The following is an 18,645-nucleotide window of genomic DNA, read 5'->3' on the forward strand; positions in this document are numbered from 1 at the left end:
AACCAGGCAGCATCTGAGGGGCAGAAGAGTTGACATTTCAGGCATAAATTCTTCATCAGGAAAGTGGGAGGTGGGGTAAGGGAGGGGGAAGGGGGCCGAGAAATAAATAGGAGAGTGGGAGTGGAGCTGGGTGTAAGATAGCTTGGAAGGCGATAGGTAGACGCAGGTGGGGTGTGATGGTTATAGGTCGGAGAGGAGGGTGTTGTGGATAGGTGGTAGGACAACTAGAACCCTCAAACTAGAACCATCATCAACGTTGACTTCACCAAATTCCAAATCTCCACTCCCCCAACCTCTGCCAGATTGAAGCATTCAACCTAGCACTGCCCTCTTGAACCGCCCTAACTGGCCAGCTTCCTTCCCACCTACCGACTCCACCATCCAAACCGACATATCACTATTACACCCACCTACATCTTTTTATCGCCTTCCCAGTGACCCTCCCACCAGCCCAGCTACTACCCTTGTATTTATCTTTTAGCCCCATTGTCCCCCCACGCCATTCCTGACAATCGGTTTCTGCCTGATATTCGATTGTTCTGCTTTTTGGATGCTGCCAGATCTTTTGTGCTTTTCCAGCGCCTCACTTCTCAACTATTAGAGACTGAGCAGATCCCATATCTCACAAAATTATAACTTCTTGTCCTTCTCCTCCTGATCTTTCTGAGTAAACTTTATCTACAGAGGTGAATTCTTTCAGAGATCAGGTACCGACTCCATACCCAGCCCTTGCCTCGGCTGTGCACTCTCCTGCAGCTCCTCAGCTCAACTTGGGGTCTCCTTTACCAGTTTCACTAATGCCACTGGCTTAGCCTCTTCTACCGCATCTTTCCCAAAGTTCCTTCCTTCAACGACCATCACAGTGTGTCCCAGCTTACTTCAATGAAAACTCCTTTTCCCAGTGCCCTTCTTAAACCATCAGCACTGTCATTTTATGTGTTCCACTCCCTTGTACTGAGAACACCTGAGGCCTTTCACCACCTTTCAATCCCTTTGGGCTTTTTTCTTCACCTGTGGTAAACTATTGTGCGCTACTGTTTGCTTTGTAATGTGTGAACTTCCCTTCTCACAATTTCTATCCCTCATAGCATGAAAATTCTCCTGGAAGCTAAATTTCATCTCATGCACCAATGCATATTTCCCTGCCATTTCTGCCGTGCTTCTCGCTTCTTGAACTTTCTGTTCGTGCACATGAATTTTTACCATCTCTGGAAGTGAGTCTTTCAACTTCTTCAGCATAATAATCTCCCTTCGAGCCTCACAGGTCTTATCTATTTTTAAGTCCAGCACCCATCTATCAGAATGACTGTAGTTAATTCTTTCAAACTTAACATAAGTCTGACCTGGTTCCGTCTCTATTTTTATGAACCTCTGTCTATATGCTTCTGGTACCAATTCATAACCAATCAAAATAACCAATTTAACATTTTGATAATCTCTTGACCCCTCATCTGACAGCGCTGCCAATACCTCACTAGCTGTGCCCACCAGCTTAGTCTGAACTAGCATTACCCCCAAGTTCACTGGACACGTCATCTGCTGAGTCATTTTTTTTCAAATGAAATAAAAAAGGTTTTGACATTTTTCTCACCGAAATATGGCAAGGCACTAACATAATTGAATACACCCCGACGTTCTCCCTTCATCTCAATCCTGTTAATTTAACTTTCTTGTCTAAATCCCAACTTCTGAATCTCAAATTCTCTCTCGCTTTCTTTTTCCTCTCCTTCACTTTTTTTCTCTCTCTGTTTCCGTCTCTTTCTTTATCTTCTAACTTCAGTTGCCATATTTGCAATTTAAATTTCTCTAATACATCAAAGTGCTTTACCAACTCCATTACAAATTCAGCTTTCCTTTTGTCCCTGGTTAAACCCAATTCCAAACTATTTGGTAATTCTAAAAAATGTCCTCCTTTTGTCTTTCTAAACTTTCTTGGCAAATTTGGGAACCTCTTTAGTAATGTTAAAAGCCGTTTCCCTCACTTTTAATTTAAACAACCACCAGTAAACAACATTAAACAGATTTTCCGACCGGTTTTATTTGAAGATCTAGGTCACTAATTGCAACGTGTTGGAATTTGCTGGGACATTTTGTACCTGAAATCTGTTCAAATCTGTCCAAATCCCTTACAGCGGGGCCCCAAACTGTGGAGACATCTATGTCGAGCACTTCTGTTAATTAAAACCACAAACCTAAAAAGCTCACCTCACCTCGTAATCTGTTAATACATGAGTGGCAAAGAACTCCCAAATTCCACTAATAAAAGAAAAATAACAGTTTGTATGTATGCAAGTTAGCTCGCTGTGCTTGAAGGTTTGTTTTCTGACGATTAGACACTATGACTAGGTAACATCATCAGTGAGAGTCTCTGCTGAAGTGCTGGTGGTATGTTACGCCTCTCTATTTATAGGTCTTGGGTTCTTAAGATGGGTGATGTCATTTCCAGTTCTCTTGTTTCACAAGAGAAGGTAGATAGGATCTAAATTGATGAGTTTATTGATGGACTTCTGGTCAGAATGCCATTCCTCTAAGAATGTCCTTGCGTGTCTTAGTATGTGTGTGCATTGTCCCAATCAAAGTTGTGCCCTTCTTTGCCTGTATGTATGGAACATAGTGATAATGGGTCATGTCTTTTGGTGGCCAGTTGGTGTTCGTGTATCCGGGTAACACAACAACAGGACCAATTCAATGGCGGAAAAATGATTTTATATACACTGTTTAAATAATGTGTGTGTGCAGATAAGTAACATTTTTCATATGTGCACAACACATTCTAAATGAACAACGGAGACACAGTTAACAAAAAGTGATGCATATGATGTATAAAATTTATAAAACATTAAAACATCATTTGATTCTCATCTAAAATGATATGTTCCCCTTCCCTCAACGTTCCCTGTTTTTCTGGAATTCTCCACTCCAATCTCTCATTCTTATCAGGATGTGTTATAAATCCTTGCTTCTGGTGTCCCAACTTATTTCAGTTCATCCCCTTTCTACCAGAATTCAATATATTGGCCTGTTGGAAGCTTTCCAAAGCTAGTGTCTGTCATATTATTGGAGATAAAAATTCTGGCATCAGACTCAGCATTTGAACATATTGCTCTGTTGTACATGCACTGTACAAAGGACCACAGCACACCGGAATTGCCAAAACAGTGAGGGATGTGCATCTACTTCTTTCGATGATCTAGTTTTCTCATTTTTCATATTTCCTCATCGATGTTGTCTCGCTCTTTCTCTCTTTGTATCTAATGAAGAAATTTACCAATTATTCTTTACGTCCTCTCTCTCAAAGCTCCTTCTGTCGGTTTGTATCTATTGGTCTCTTCTTGATGTAATGTGATTATAATTGAACAATGTAACTACAATGACATGTGGGAGGAGCTGGCCAGAGTTAATTGGAAGGGGAGCCGAGCTGGGCAGACCATGGAACAGCAAAAACAGGAAATTCTGGGGATATTTCGGAGGATATCAGAAATTCTCCCAAAGGTGATGTAACATACTCATGACAGGACAAGGCAACCATGAGTAATAAGGCATCAAACCAAAAGAGGAAACATACAATGTGGTGAAGATGATTGGGAATCCAGAGAATTCATTGGCTCGGAAACTACATAAGGCTGGCATCACTGACATTGCAGAGCTCTTAATCATGGTCAGGGAGAGAAACAGAGGAAACGCATTCACTTTAAACACAGAAAATGGTATTACTCAAGGAAAAAGATTCAGATGAATTAAACAATTGAATTAAAATCAGTTAATTGGTTTTGCAGAATGTGTCAGATTGAAAGCATGACCCGGGAAGAGACCCTCAGCAGAATGAGAATATGAAAATGGAAGTGTTACCACATCAGAAACCAGAGTAGGTCACTGAGTACATGACTGATGGGTGAATGGGTCTCGATGTGAACTAAGGGACAGACAGCAGAATTGCATTGCAGATATTGCAGCTCAAAACTGCGTATTTATGTAGTGCTGTAGACTACAGCAGCAGAAGCAAAACAGCATTCAACCACAACCTGTAACTTTTAGCCTCGAATAATTTGCTCAGTCTGCCATTACCATCAATATGATCTATGTTTCAGTAATGACTGTGGGTGAACATGACTGGGTCAGAACCACGTGAACCTAAACCTGACGTGAACCCATTAAAGCTATCACATTTGACCAACAGATCTGATCGAAGCTCCGCAATCCTGTCACATTGTGACATAAATGGTGATGGATGATTAAACAAATGACTGGAGCAAAGGGCTCCACAAATATCCCCATCCTCAGTAATCGAACAGCTCTGCACATCAGTGTAAAAGACCAGGATGTGGTAACTGCACCAACCTCAGCCAGAAGTGTTGAGTTGATGATCCACCTCACCCTCGCCATGATACCCACAGAATCACAGCTGCCAGTCTTCAACCAATTCATTTTGCTGTACGTGACATGAAAAACAGCTGAACATAGTACGTACGAAAAAGGCTATGGTCCCTGACCCCATTCCTGTAATAGGACTGCAGACTTGTGCTGCACAACAAGCCGTGTCCCTGGGGAAGCTGTTTCATTCCAGCTCTAACTCTGACATGTCCCTGGCAATGTGGAAAATTACTCAACTATGTCCAGTTCCTAAGAGGATTATAATTACAATCTGGCCAGTTACCTCCCTCTCAGACCCACCTCGACAGTCAAATTCGTGGGAGTTCTTTTTGACAGAGTTACCAAGCAGCACAGAAATAACCTGCTCAGTGTGATTTCAGATAGGTCCCCATGTAGAGATGGTGCTGCTGTGGAAAGGTCACTGGATTAATAATCCAGACCAGGCTAATGCTCTGGCAGCTGGTGTAAGTTAAAGACAATTGACAAAATATTAAGATGCAAAATCTGGTGTCCGTAAATAGTGACCTTCAAGCCAATGTCGATTGTACACCCCAATTTGCTTCACAAATGTCCCATCAGGAAGTGAATCTCCCGTGCTTTCCTGGTCTGGCCTAAACGTGACTGCAGACACACAGACATGTGATAAACTTTGCAATGCTCTCAGAATCCGCCAAACAAGACATTCTATTGTATCAAACTGGTCCGAGATCTAAAGGATAAAACCAGACAGGACACCAGGTCCCAGCCTCGGTATCGAAAAAAGGGAATGAGAAACACAGTCCTGTTGACCCTGCAGAGACCTCCTTCCGAACATCTGAGAGCTTGTGATTAACCTTGGGAAGCTATAAAGTAAGAAGTGCAGTAGTCCATTTGGTCTGTCGAGTTTGCTACCCAATTCGATATAATGATACCTGGTCCTTTATTTCCATATCGTTCTCCTTCTCTCCCACCATTCCTTTACTGTCTCTAAATCCTTATTGATATTCAGTGTCTTGGCTTCCAGCTTCGAGTGCATTCCCCACGTTCACCAGTCGCTGAGTGCAGACATTTATTGTCATCTCATTGCAGAATGGTCTTTCTGTGCCTAATACTGTGGACCCTTGTTTTAGACACCACAGCCAGGGGAATTATTATCCCTGCTTCCAATCCGTCTCACCCTGTCAGAGCTTTATATATCTCACTGAGATCTCCACCCATTTTCCTAAACCCCATGGAATACAGGCCCAGTCGCCCCAAACGCTGCTCCCACAACAAGCCTGTCATCACAAAGATCGGTCTGGTCATTCTTCACTGCTCTCTCTCAATGTCAGGTTTGTCCTTTATTATGTACTGAGACCAAATCTGCAGAATACTGCACAGTGTTTGAGATAGGGTCTCACCAAATCCCTCTACAGCTGCGGTAAGACACGCTTACTCCTGGACTCAAATCCCCCCTGAAATGAAGGTCAGCACATCATTGATCATCCTATCTGGTTCTTGCTCCTGCAATATTGCTTTCAGGGACTGGTCTGCAGAGAGATCCAGATCATTTGCAATGTTACAGCTCCCCACTTGGTAGGTCTATGTACACTGGGCAGCGTGTGAATGCCATTCCCAGTATTGCCTTGTAGGTTCAGACCTCACTGCGCTGCAGGGACCTCAGAGGCTGCGCAGAAGGAAACAACAAAAAGGCCCATACGTCGCTTTTCAGATCAACATATTTCAAACAATCCCTTTTCAAACGAAAAGCTGCCAATCTCTTGTTCCCACCAAAGGGCAAACTGTCACCTCAACCCACCTTGCTCTCCATCTGCCACGTATTTGCCCATTCACTCCACTTGTCTTAGTCACCTTGAAGCTTTTTTACAACCTCCTCACCCACTCGCAATCCAACATCCTTTAGTTCTATCAGCAGGTTGGGATATATTGTATTTGATTCCTGCAACCAAATATTTAATGGGTATTGTGAACAGTTGGGACCTGAGCATCGATCTCTGTGATATCCCAGCAACATTCCTCTATTATCTTTTTAAAAATAATATTAATATCCTGAATCTGGGTGTGACTGGCTGGGCCAGCATTTATTTCATGTCTCTGGTTGCCCCTTGAGAAGGTGGTGGTGAGCTGCCTTGTTGAACCGCTGCAGTCCACTGTGGATTCAGTTACAGTAACACCATTGAATGCCAAGGGCAGTGTTTAGATTGTATTTTAGTGGTGATGTTCACGGTCTGGCATTTGTGTGACGTGAATATTACTTGCCACTTGTCAGCCTGGATACTGTCCAGATCTTGTTGTATTTGAACATGGACTGCTTCTGTATCTGAGGAGCAACAACCATTGCTGAACATTATGCAATCATTGGCAAACATCTCCACTTCTGACTTTATAATAGAGGCAAGGTCATTGATCAAGCAGCCCTGAAGATGTTTGGGCCGAGGCCACTGCGAGAGGGACTCCTACAGACTTGTCCTGGAGCTGAGTTGACTGACCTTTATCAACCATGACCATCTTCCTACGTGTCAGGTATGATTCTAACCAGCAGTGTGTTTGCCCCTGATACCCATTGATTCCAGTGTTGCTAAAGCCCCTTGATACCACACTTGGGCGAAGGCAGCCTTGATTTAAAGGGCTGTCACTCTCACCCCAACACAGTAATTCAGCTCTGTTGTCCATGTTTGAACCAAGGTAATGAGGTCCGCAGCTGAGTGGCCCTGGTGGAGCCCAAACTGGGCGACATTGACCAGGTTTTTGCTGAGCAAGTGTTGCTTAAAAGCACTGAGACCTTCCACCACTTTACTGATGATCGAGAGTAGACCGATGCGGTGGTATTGGCCGGATTGGATTTGTTCTGCTTTTTATATACAGGAGATACTTGGGGTAATTTTCGACGTAATCGGGGAAATGTTGTAACATTAGAACAGCTTGGTGAGGGCAGTGACAAGGTCTGGAGAACAACTTTTCAGTACTATTGCCAGAATGTTGTCAGGGTATGTACCCTCTGGGGTATCCAGTGTCTCCAACTGAATATGGATATCGCGTGGAGTGAATCAAATTGGCTGATGACTGGTAACTGAATTGTTGAGGACCACTGGAGGAGGCCAAGATGGATAATCCACTCAGCACTAGTGACTGAAGATTGTTGCGAATGCGTGAACGTTATCTTTTGCACTGAAGTGCTGGGCTTTTCCATAATTAAGGATGGGGATACTTGTGGAATCTCCTACTCCGATGACTTGTTTAATTGTCCGTAACTATTCTCAACTAGAAGTAGAAGGACTGCAGAGCTGAGATCTGCACCGTTGCTTGTGGGATCACTTAGCCCTGTCTGTGACGAACTGCTTATGCTGTTTGGCACGCAGGTAGTCATGGTTGGTGACTTCATCAGGCAGACACTTCATTTTCAGGTATTCCCAGTGCTGCTCCTGCCCTCCTGCACACTCCATTGAATCAAGGTTGATCCTCTGGCTTGATGGTAATTGTTGTGAGGGGGATCTGTCAGGCCATGAGGTTGTGCGGGAGTACAATTCTGCTGCTATTGATGACCCACAACATATTATCGAAACCCAGACTTGAGCTGCTAGATCTGTTCAAAGTCTGTCCTATTTAGCATGGTGGCAGTGCCACCTAAAATGGTGGAGGTTATTCTCAATATGCAAGTGTGACTTTATCTCCACAACGACTATTCAGTGGTCACTCTTACCCGATACTGTCATGGACAGATAATTCTGCAGCTGGCAGATTAGTAAGGCTGCAGTCAAATATGGCCTTTCCTTCTTGATGGTTCCTTCACCACCTGACGCAGACCGAGTCGAGAAGTTATATCCTTTCGGACCCAACCAGCTCAATCAGTAATGCTGCTGCTGAACCACTCTTTTTGTGGACATTGACGTCCCTAACCCAGAGTACATTTTGTGCCTTTGCCACCCTCCGTGCTTCCTCCAAGTATTGGTCAGCTTGGAGGAGTACTGACTCATCAGTTGGAAGAGGCTGGTACATGGTAATCAGCAGGAGGTTTCCTTTCCCATGTGTAAACTAACGCCATGAGAGTTCATGGGATACAGAGTCACTGTTGAGGACTCCCAGAACAATTCCCTTCAAACTGTATCCCACGGTGCCACCACTTCTGCTTTGCCTGTCCTGCTGGTGAGAGAGGAGATATCCGGGGAAGGTGATGGGGTGTCAGGGATATAGTCATACTCACAGAATCATACCTTAAATACAATGCCAGGCTGTTGCTTCACGTGTCTGTTTATTTCTATTCACTGTTTCCTGCCAGCTGTCCCATTCTAGAAGCATGGCCAAATATTCACCCCAATCCACGAAGATTTGATTTTGCAAACTAGGCTTGGAGCTTTACCAAAATCTTTCTGAAAATCCACATGTTTTTCATCCATTGCTTCTCTTTCACTTGTCTCCCAGACTGTTTCTGAAACATAATTCCCATTTCATAAATCTATGTTAGTGTTGACTATGACCATTATTTTCAGTCCCAATCATTTCTCCCAAACGATTTACTTACTATGTTCTATGGTCCATGTACTATTTCGTTTTCCACGCCAGACCTGGTTTTCCTGGTATTGTCAGAAAGTTCTGTGAAGACAGAACTGAAGTAGTGGATTCATAGTTTTGCCATTTCCCTGTTTCCCATTCTCCATTCTCTAGTTTCAAACTGGAAAAAACCTGCACTTTTTTTCATACTTCTCACATTGACATAATTTGACAAGCTATAACAGTTCACTCTTATAGCCTTTGTGAACATTATCTTCAGAAACCCATCAATTCTTGTGTTAAGCTGCTCAATCATTGACCTTCCACATCATACACTCACAGGAGCATAGTCTCTGTGCCAACAGAAATACAGCACGATCTATATTAGTCCCACTTTCTGACAAAAGGCTCATAGCCTGGAATGTTATGACACTTCCAAGTGCTTGTCCAAGTACTTTTAACAGTTGAGAGGTTAACCTTGATAACTCCCCTCTCAGAATTTACTTTCCAGACCCCAACACCCTCCGGGTGAAGAAAAAGTCATCTTTAAATCCTCTGTGAACCTCAATCCCTTCACTTTAAAAGTGTGCTCCCTTGTTCTTGACCCTCTGTCTAAAAGGAACAGTTGCTGTCTGTCCACCCTGTCGATGAAAATTGTTAACGTATCCTTCTGAATCACATCCCCCTCAGCCTCTCTGTCAAAAGTAAACAACCCGAGATTATCCAGCTTCTCTCCATAGCTGATATGCTCCATCCCAGAGAACATCCTGGTGAATCTCCGCTGCAACACCCTCCAGTACAATCACATCCTTCCTGTAATGAGGGTCCCAGACCGACATACAGTACTCCATCATGGACTAAACCAAGCCCTGTATAGCACTTATAATCTTCTCCATGATTAATAAACGCTCCACCCAAGGTTCAATTCTTAACTAGTCCATTACCCTGTTCAGTCACATTCAGGGATGTGTGGAGAAACACCCTCTGAGCACCCTAGTGTGCTGCCAATCATTGTGTACACCCCATGTCTGGTTCCTCCTTCCAAAGTACATCACCTCATATTTATCAGGATCGCATTCCATCTGCCATTGATCTGCCCATCTGATCATTCCACTTGTATTTTCCTGCAAAATCAGAACTTCCTCCTCACTACCAACCACCCGGCCAATCTTTGTGTCAAACACAAATTTACTGATCACAACTCCCACCCATCCACCCACTCCCCCTCCAGATTCACATCGATACCATTTATGAATGCTACAAACAATAAGGGACACAGCACTGATCCCTGTGGTACACCAGGGGACACTGGTCTCCAGTCACACAAACAGCCTTCTCCCACCACCCTCTGCCTCCTGACACTAAGACAATTTTCGCTGTCACTTTTCAAGTTATCCTTGATAGTCTGAGATTTTACTTTATTTTTTTCAGTTTCCCATGCGGAACTTTGTCAAAGGCATTGCATCAAAACTAAATAAGCGACCTCCTCAACCTAATTGAATCACCTCCATTAGTGTGACTTCACTCTGATAAAGTCATGATGATTATCCCTGATCAAGCCTCGCCATTCTGATTGGAGTTCAATTTTCTCCTTCTCTATTTTCTCCAGTAGTTTCCCGAACAGTGATTTAATACTCGCTCGTCTCGAGTTTCCTGGTCTTTCTCTACCACCCTTACTGTGAAGTGCAATCATAATAGCTGTTCTCCAGTCCTCTGGCACCTCCCCTATTGTCAGATTCTAATTAAAATTTCCAGTCAGCGTCTTTCCTTCCTTGACTCAACAGTATCCAAACCTGCAGATTGGTCCAATTTTATACCAGACAAAGGCTCAAACCGCCGCTCGTCTTTTACATCAATCTCTTTTCAAGAGCTTTCCAGTCCATCTTCTGCAGTCCAGTACCTGCATCCTCCTTCTCCCAAGTAAAACAGCTGTGATGTTTACATGTAACAATCTATCAATGTTCTCCAGGTTGACACACTGGTTGCCCCTTTGGTTTCTAATGGACACTAACTGTTGCTGATTATTCTGTTCTACTTCTCCTTGTAGAATGTCATGGGATTCTCCCTCATCTCTCCTGCTTGCACTTCTCCATGTCCCTCGGTTATTCTCTCCCCTCTATGTTTCTAAGTTTCAGTAAAATCACCTCTCATCTTTTGAAACTCGAGATCACAGGCTGAGTTTCCACATCAGAAAATCTTGCCATTTTAGGAATTAAACTGGAGAATAGCTTTTGCAGTTCGTCTGTAGTATATTCTATCTTAGATTGGGACTCCAAACTGTACACAATACTCTCAGTTTTGTCTCAGCAACACTGTGCAGCTGGCGCATGGCATCTTCTATATTTCAATTACATTCACATGAATGTAAACCTAATTTTCGTTTCCTATTTGCTTGTGTTTAGATTACAGTGTGGAAACAGGCCCTTCGGCCCAACAAGTCCACACCGACCCGCCGAAACGCAACCCACCCATACCCCTACATTTACTACGAACCTAACACTACGGGCAATTTAGCATGGCCAATTCACCTGACCTGCACATCTTTGAACTGTGGGAGAAAACCGGAGCATCCGGAGGAAACCCACACAGACAAGGGAAGAATGTGCAAACTCCACACAGTCAGTCACCTGAGGCGGGAGTTGAACCCGCGTCTCTGGCGCTGTGAGGTAGCAGTGCTAACCACTGTGCCACTGTGCCGCCCAATTCTTCCCAATTCTTTCACTTTAACTTTTCTTACGATGTTAGTGGGTGAGTTCTTAAAAAAGATCCTCTTGAATATCCAACTATACGTTATCCATTCGCTCCTCATTGCCTACGTCCACAAGAATCATCTTCAAACCATTGCAAAAAATGTTTGCCACTTATGGTTTTCGTTCCATCGATGCATTATCATCCTCTCCAGTTTTCCGATTACCTTCTATATATCCAGTAACACGTTCTTTATAATCGAGCCCAACAGACACCCGACCGTGGATGACAAGTTACTGGTCTGTATTTCACCACTCTCCATTTTCATTCTTTCTTAAACTGTTGGATAATATTTGTAACCTTTGCCTTATCCAGATTGGCTAAATATCTTTCGGGAATGTATTGGAAAACAACGTGATAATCTACGATGCAATCAATACGTCTATTGCTGCTTCCTCTGAAATTCTTGTATGAAGTACATCTGATCTGTCAGATTTATAAATACTCAATCCAGCTTCCTTTTAAAACATGACCTCAACACTGATAAGAATGATCTTAGGTTTTACTTACACACGTACCATGGTCACTTGGTATTTCTGGGAGAATTTCTGGATATTCTGCCTTGAAGATAGACACAAAGAAACTGTTTCTTTTCCCTGCGATTTCTCTGTTGTCTTCAATAAATTATTCTGTCCGCACACCCACTGTTCCATATTTGACCTTGTTTTTATTTTTGTTTCATACACTGATGTACTTTTTTTTAGCAGTCTTTATGTTTTTCTTTTGTTTGTATGCTTTTTCGCTTTTTGATTTTCTTTTCTTGGTCATCGTTGCTGGGTCCTATATTTCTCCGAATCCATTGGCTTACTACAGTACTTGGCATTTTTCTAAGCTGATTCCTGTGATCTAATAGATAGTTGAAGGTGAGGCTGAAAGGGTTAGGTCGGAGAGGCGGGTGGACCAGATTGATCAGAAGGAAGATGAACACATAGGAACGTTCAAAAGGGAGGAGGATGCTGAGATGGAAGATTGTACTGGGATAAGGTGGAGTTAGGGTAAATGGGGAAACGGGTGAAACCTACATTAATCCCCTGTGGTTGGAGGGTCCTACGGTAGAAGAGGACCCTTTCTTCATCCATGCTTCGGGTGATTAGGGTTTGGCGATGGAGGAGGCCCAGGACTCTCACGTCCTTGGCAGAGTGGAAAGGGGAGTTAAAGTGTTCAGCCAGAAGGCGGTGGAGTTGGTCAATGTGGCTATCCCAGATATGTTCTCTCAAATGATCCACCTGCCTTACCAATGTAGAGAAGACCACACTGGCTTTAATGGATGTAGTAGATGAGGCGTTCTGTCTCCCTTCATCACCTATCACTTTCAACCCCACCTTCATCTACCTATCGCATTCCAAGCTACCTCCCTCCTGCCACACCCCCTTCTCATTTATCTCTCAGCCCCCTTCATCATAAGCCTCATTCCTGATGAAGGGCTTATGCCCAAAACGTCAATTCTCCTGCTCCTAGTACGCTGACTGACTGTGCTTTTCCAGCACCACACTCTTCGACTCTGATCTTCCAGCACCACACTCTTCGACTCTGATCTCGAGCAGCTGCAGTCCCCAATTTCTCCTCACAACTTCAGGGCTTGCATGATTCAGATTTATGACAGTTACTTCAAATAAAACAAAAACTACCGTGTACTCAAACAGCATAAAAGAAAACCAATGCATTGTGGTCACTGTTCCCAAAACGTCCTTTACAGCAAAGTTTCCAATTAGCTTTTCTGATCATCCAACACCAATTTCTAAATAACCTGATTTTTAGTTCTGTGCTCAACAAAATGTTAATGCCAGCTATCTTACACATGCTCATGAAATCCATTTTTCTCAGCATTAGCATTCAGTTGGGTTAACACAGTTTAGATATAATGTAAACAGTACGTTATTACTGCAGTACCCGCAAATGTGTATATCTAATTTCCCGTTTTTAAACATGTTTAGCATTTGTATTGCAGCTTTCACTTTGATATATAACTCCCATCAATGTTTCCTTCTCCTTGCTGTTTTTGCACTCCACCTTACTAGATTCTGGAGAATCTGAGCGATGTGGGATTTGGGGAGATTAATGGTAGAGATCATCTCGCCACATCATTTATGATCTTCTTAAGCATCATTGTGACATTTTCTTCAGATCTCCCGTTACGCTAGTGGGGTAGAGAAGGACAATGATCGTTCATAAATGCTCCATATTCCCCCAGAGAGCTGAGACTGCTCTAACCTGGGTGGGAACCTTACAGCAGGATGGTAAAGCATTGCTGCTGCTGAACAGGTTCTTAGTGCGATCACATCTGGAGTAGTGTGTACAGATTTAGTCTCTTCAATGAAGAAATGATGTTGTTATCTTGGAAGCAGCTCAGAGATGGTTCCCTCAGCTGATTCCTGCAATGAAGGTGCTAGCTTATAACGAAAGGATGATTAGGTTGATCCAATAGCCATTTGAGTTTACAAAAATAAAGGATGATCTTATTTCAACATAGATGACAGGAAGGAGTCAACAACTGATGAGAATTACACAGATATTGTGGGAATCCATTCCGTTCTCCAGCCTGTTACACAGGAACAACAGGAGGATATTCAGGCCTTCGAACCTGTTACACCAGAATAGGACAAGGCTGTTCAGCCCCTCGAGCCTGATGTATATTTACAGGAGGAGGCCAATCAGCCCCTCGAATCTATAACACTGGACCCAGAGTAGGCCATGCTGCACCAGTATCCTGTTACACAGCAACAGGATCAGTCCATTCAGCCTCCTCAAGTCCGTAACATAGGAACTAGAAATGGTCACACAGTGACTGGAAATTGTTACACTGGGATAACAGGAGGCCATTCAGACCCACCGAGTCAGTTGCAAGGGAAATGTGTTAGGATAAAAACTATCTGAGACTTTTTCATGAGAAAGGAGGAGGTAATTCAGACACATGTCTGTTGTATGGGAACAAGAGAAGACCAATCGCTCCCTTCGTCCCATCTCTGGGATACATGAGGAGACCGTTCAGTATCTCCACCGATTATGGAGAAATATGAGAAGACACATCAGACACTCAAAATGTTACACAGTAACGGGAAGATTCCATAATCCCCCACCCCTCTAACGCATCAACAGGAGGTGGTCAATCTGGCCTTGGAGATGACAACATGGGAACGCCAGAAAGACTTCATCCCATCGATTTTGTACACCAGCAGGATGATGAGTCCAGTCAGGCACACATCCCGCTTATTCAGCAATTGGAGCACATCTCTTAAAACCCTTTTGCCAATCAAACAGGAATTCAAAGAAAACGTAAAGGTTTTAGAAAGGGCAGAACTTATAATAACTGAATACATTAGGGAGTAAAATGCAACAATAAAGTATTGTAATTTAAGGCAAATTATTAGAATCCATTGTTGAGGACATTTGCAAACGTAAACCACAATCCATCGGACTCAACATGGTTTTACAAAAGATAAACCATGATTGAAGTGTTTTGTTGAGTTATTTAAAGATGTGACAAACAAGGTGGATAGTGGGAATCCTGGAGATGGAATATATCTGGTCTTCATGAAGGCATCGGATATGTCGCTTCTCCAAAGAGTGAGTGGTAAGATCAGACAGCATCAGTTCAGGACTAATTTATGAGCTTGGATGGAGGCTTGGTTAACTAACAAAATGCAGTCAGATGAATTAAATGTATCATTTTTTATTGGAAAATGCAATTTGTTGGAAGCCATAGATTTTAGTTCTCATGCCTCAACCATTTGGGATCGATATTATTACTCGGTTGACCGGATAGAAAACACTATAGCTACATTTTCAGATGACACTAACATTGGTGGGAAATTACTTGGGAATGATGATGCAAGAGAATTAAAAACTATATGAATAGATTGGGTGAATGGGCAAACATTTGGCAATGAAAATTAAAGTGGATACATATGGGGTTATTCAAGTTGACCAGCCTACTAAAAAGGCAAATTATTATCCAAATGGAGAGAAACTTCAAAGTGCTTAAGTGCAGAGGGATCTGGGTGCCTGCTTGCATATCACAGAAAACCTGGTTGCGGGTACTTCAAATACTGAGAAATGTAAGCATAACTTCATTGTTTATTTGTAAAAGGATAGAGTAGAAAGGTACAGAGTGTTACTGTTGCTATGCAAGGCATTAGTGAGGCTGCAACTGGAGTACAGTTTGGGTGTCCTGCAGAATGAGATATTTCCATTGGAGGCAGTTCAGAAGAGCTTCATTAGAATGATTCCATATTTGAAGTGTTTGTCTTATGAAGAGAAATTGAGCAGTTCGGGCCTATACTCTCAATTTTATAACAACGATAGCAGAGCTCATTGAGGTCTGTAAGATGCGAAATATAATTGGAAGTGTAGATGTGGAGTGGATATTTTTTTCATCAGCCGCAATCGCCAACAAGAGACGAGAGTTTGACGATTGAGAGATAGCAGGGATGTGGAACAGAGGCGGCGATGACATCAGCCATGATTGTATTCCATGGCGGAGCAGATTCGACGGGTTGGATTCCTGACTGATTCTCCTCATTCATATTCAGCTTTACGACTGTGTTACACAGTAATGGGAGAGGACTGTGTATCAAACAGGAAGCAGGCGCTCTGGATAAATCAGTCTTAATCAGTTTGACAGAACATCACCAGTGGAGTCACACAGTGACCAGTGCTGGGTCCTCCACTATTTACAATCTATATCAACGTTCAGGAGGATGGAACAGGTATAGAGATACTGAGTTTGGTCATGTTGCTGTGATAAGCAAGAGATTAAGTTATCAAGAGAGGGTGGAGGGTCTACAGATAGATACAGAGAGGTAAGGGCAATGGAGAATAATTTGGCAGCTGCAATATAACATGATATAATCTGTCATTTCATTTACAGGAATAATGGAAGGCAGTATGTTACTGAAATGGAGAGGGATTACAGGGATTAATGATACTGTGTACTGGGGGGTTCACTCAGCCCCGTTCAGACATGGGAGGTTTTGCTCCATCCCTGATCGTCTGCTCCCAGACACTCCAAGTGACCCTATTGCTCTCCGTACACATGGAATGTTTTGTAGTGTTTGGTTGGTGATGGGGATGCTGTTTTCAAACATGTATTAAGGGGACGGCCTTTATCCAAGATACATTCATTCCTTTCTACATGGTGACCCGAAGACGATGGTAATGCTGTCTGCTTGTGAATGAAGGAACTGTGGCTGCTGTCAGGACAGAGGTATTCACCAACATAGTGTACTGTGCATGGACACACGGTAACATTAACAGAGAGAGAGCTCCTTCAGTTCCTCTACCTCTCCCCATTGACATGGGTACTCTGCAGATGCCATGTACCCCATCAGGAATCCCATTATACTGGATACACCCGGCAGCTCCCTGCTGTGGGGGAAACGATGTATTTACCTAATCCACCATAGATATCCTCCATCACCGAATGGTCACATTGATGGCAACATACTGGGAGATGATGGCTATGTCACCCAGTCCTGTTTGGAAAGTTCCAGAAGATAGAAGCTGAATGAAACTATGACCCGAACAGCCACTGGCAGCACCGTCCTTTCCCCGGGGTGAAGCTGCAGGACGCGTTAAAGGAGGTGACACTGCTCTGTGACCAGCTCCTTGTTCAATCAGTGTCCCCTCACACTCTGCTCCTGGATTAAATGCAGCTTGCGAGGCTGTTAATGGAAAATTCGGTTGGGTCCAACAGATCCCTTTCCACACATACACTAACTCTATGTTTTCAGAGTTTCCCCGCTCTGTAACCTTTGCTCCATTTGTTGCTCATGTTACAGACCCAGGTGCTGTAACTACAGTCCCCAGGCTCCATCCAAAGATGGGTCAGTAAATCCTCATGACTCCCTGAATGTCTCAGGCAGCTCACAGCACAAGCTCCAGCAAACCATCCCCAACCCCTCCACGAAATTTTCAATAAGAGTCAGTCAGAAAGTCCTCATGTATAAGTGTTGTGGACCAGACCAGATCCCTGGAAAATATTTTACGAAGGTCGCTTAGACCCAAACCTTTCCTTATTTAAAAAATAGATGTGAAGTTTGCGTTCCAGATATGTTGTGACTGGTCAAACCACTCGACATAAAGCAAAATATAATCGATTCAAATGCTTTAGTTAAAATACAATTAAAGAAAAGAACACTTTGAAATAGCTTATATGTTTGAACACTTACACAAACAAGAGATACCGTACCTTCTTGGTATACACTGCTTGGCACAAAGATATATTCAAATACAGATCCTTACATGCAGTTTTCCGATCGAAGAGTAATCAATATCAACAGAGATCTCAGAGAGAAAAGCAGCTGGGGATCATGTATTGAAACTTCCAACCCTTTCCGGGATCCCCAACAGCTTCTGAATGCTGCAGCTAAAAGCAAACCGAGAAAACCTGGTCTGGGAGAGCTGGCCGCTGCCCTTCCATTGTTACCAATGTTTTAATAAAACCTAGAGGCTTTCTCAATTATTTACTTAAACTGTTTTCAGACAGCAGTTCTGCACCTCAGTCTTTATAACCTCTCTTCAAAAAAAATCAAAAGATAAAATAACCTTTTTATAGTGATAGTATACTCACAACTCCACCTTTAATAAAAGGATCCATCAATAAACAAAAAGGGATTCATTTTAGACCTCCTAATCTTCCTCTATGAGTAGACTGGCAGGAATGGCGGGATTACCTTACACTGAAAGACTGAAGTGACTGGGCTTGTATACCCTTGAGTTTAGAAGACTAAGAGGGGATCTGATTGAGACATATAAGATTATGAAAGGATTGGACACTCTGGCAGCAGGAAACATGTTTCCGCTGATGGGTGAGTGCCGAATCAGAGGGCACAGCTTAAAAATACGGGGTAGACCATTTTGGATAGAGATGAGGAGAAACTTCTTCACCCAGAGAGTGGTGGCTGATTGGAATGCTCTGCCCCAGCGGGCAGTGGAGGCCCAGTCTCTGGATTCATTTAAGAAGAGTTTGATAGAGCTCTCAAAGAGAGTGGAATCAAGGGTTATGGAGATAAGGCAGGAAGAGGATACTGATTAGGAATGATCAGCCATGATCATATTGAA

Source organism: Chiloscyllium punctatum, chromosome 33 (assembly GCF_047496795.1).
Source record: "Chiloscyllium punctatum isolate Juve2018m chromosome 33, sChiPun1.3, whole genome shotgun sequence".
NCBI classification, from domain to species: Eukaryota; Metazoa; Chordata; class Chondrichthyes; order Orectolobiformes; family Hemiscylliidae; genus Chiloscyllium; species Chiloscyllium punctatum.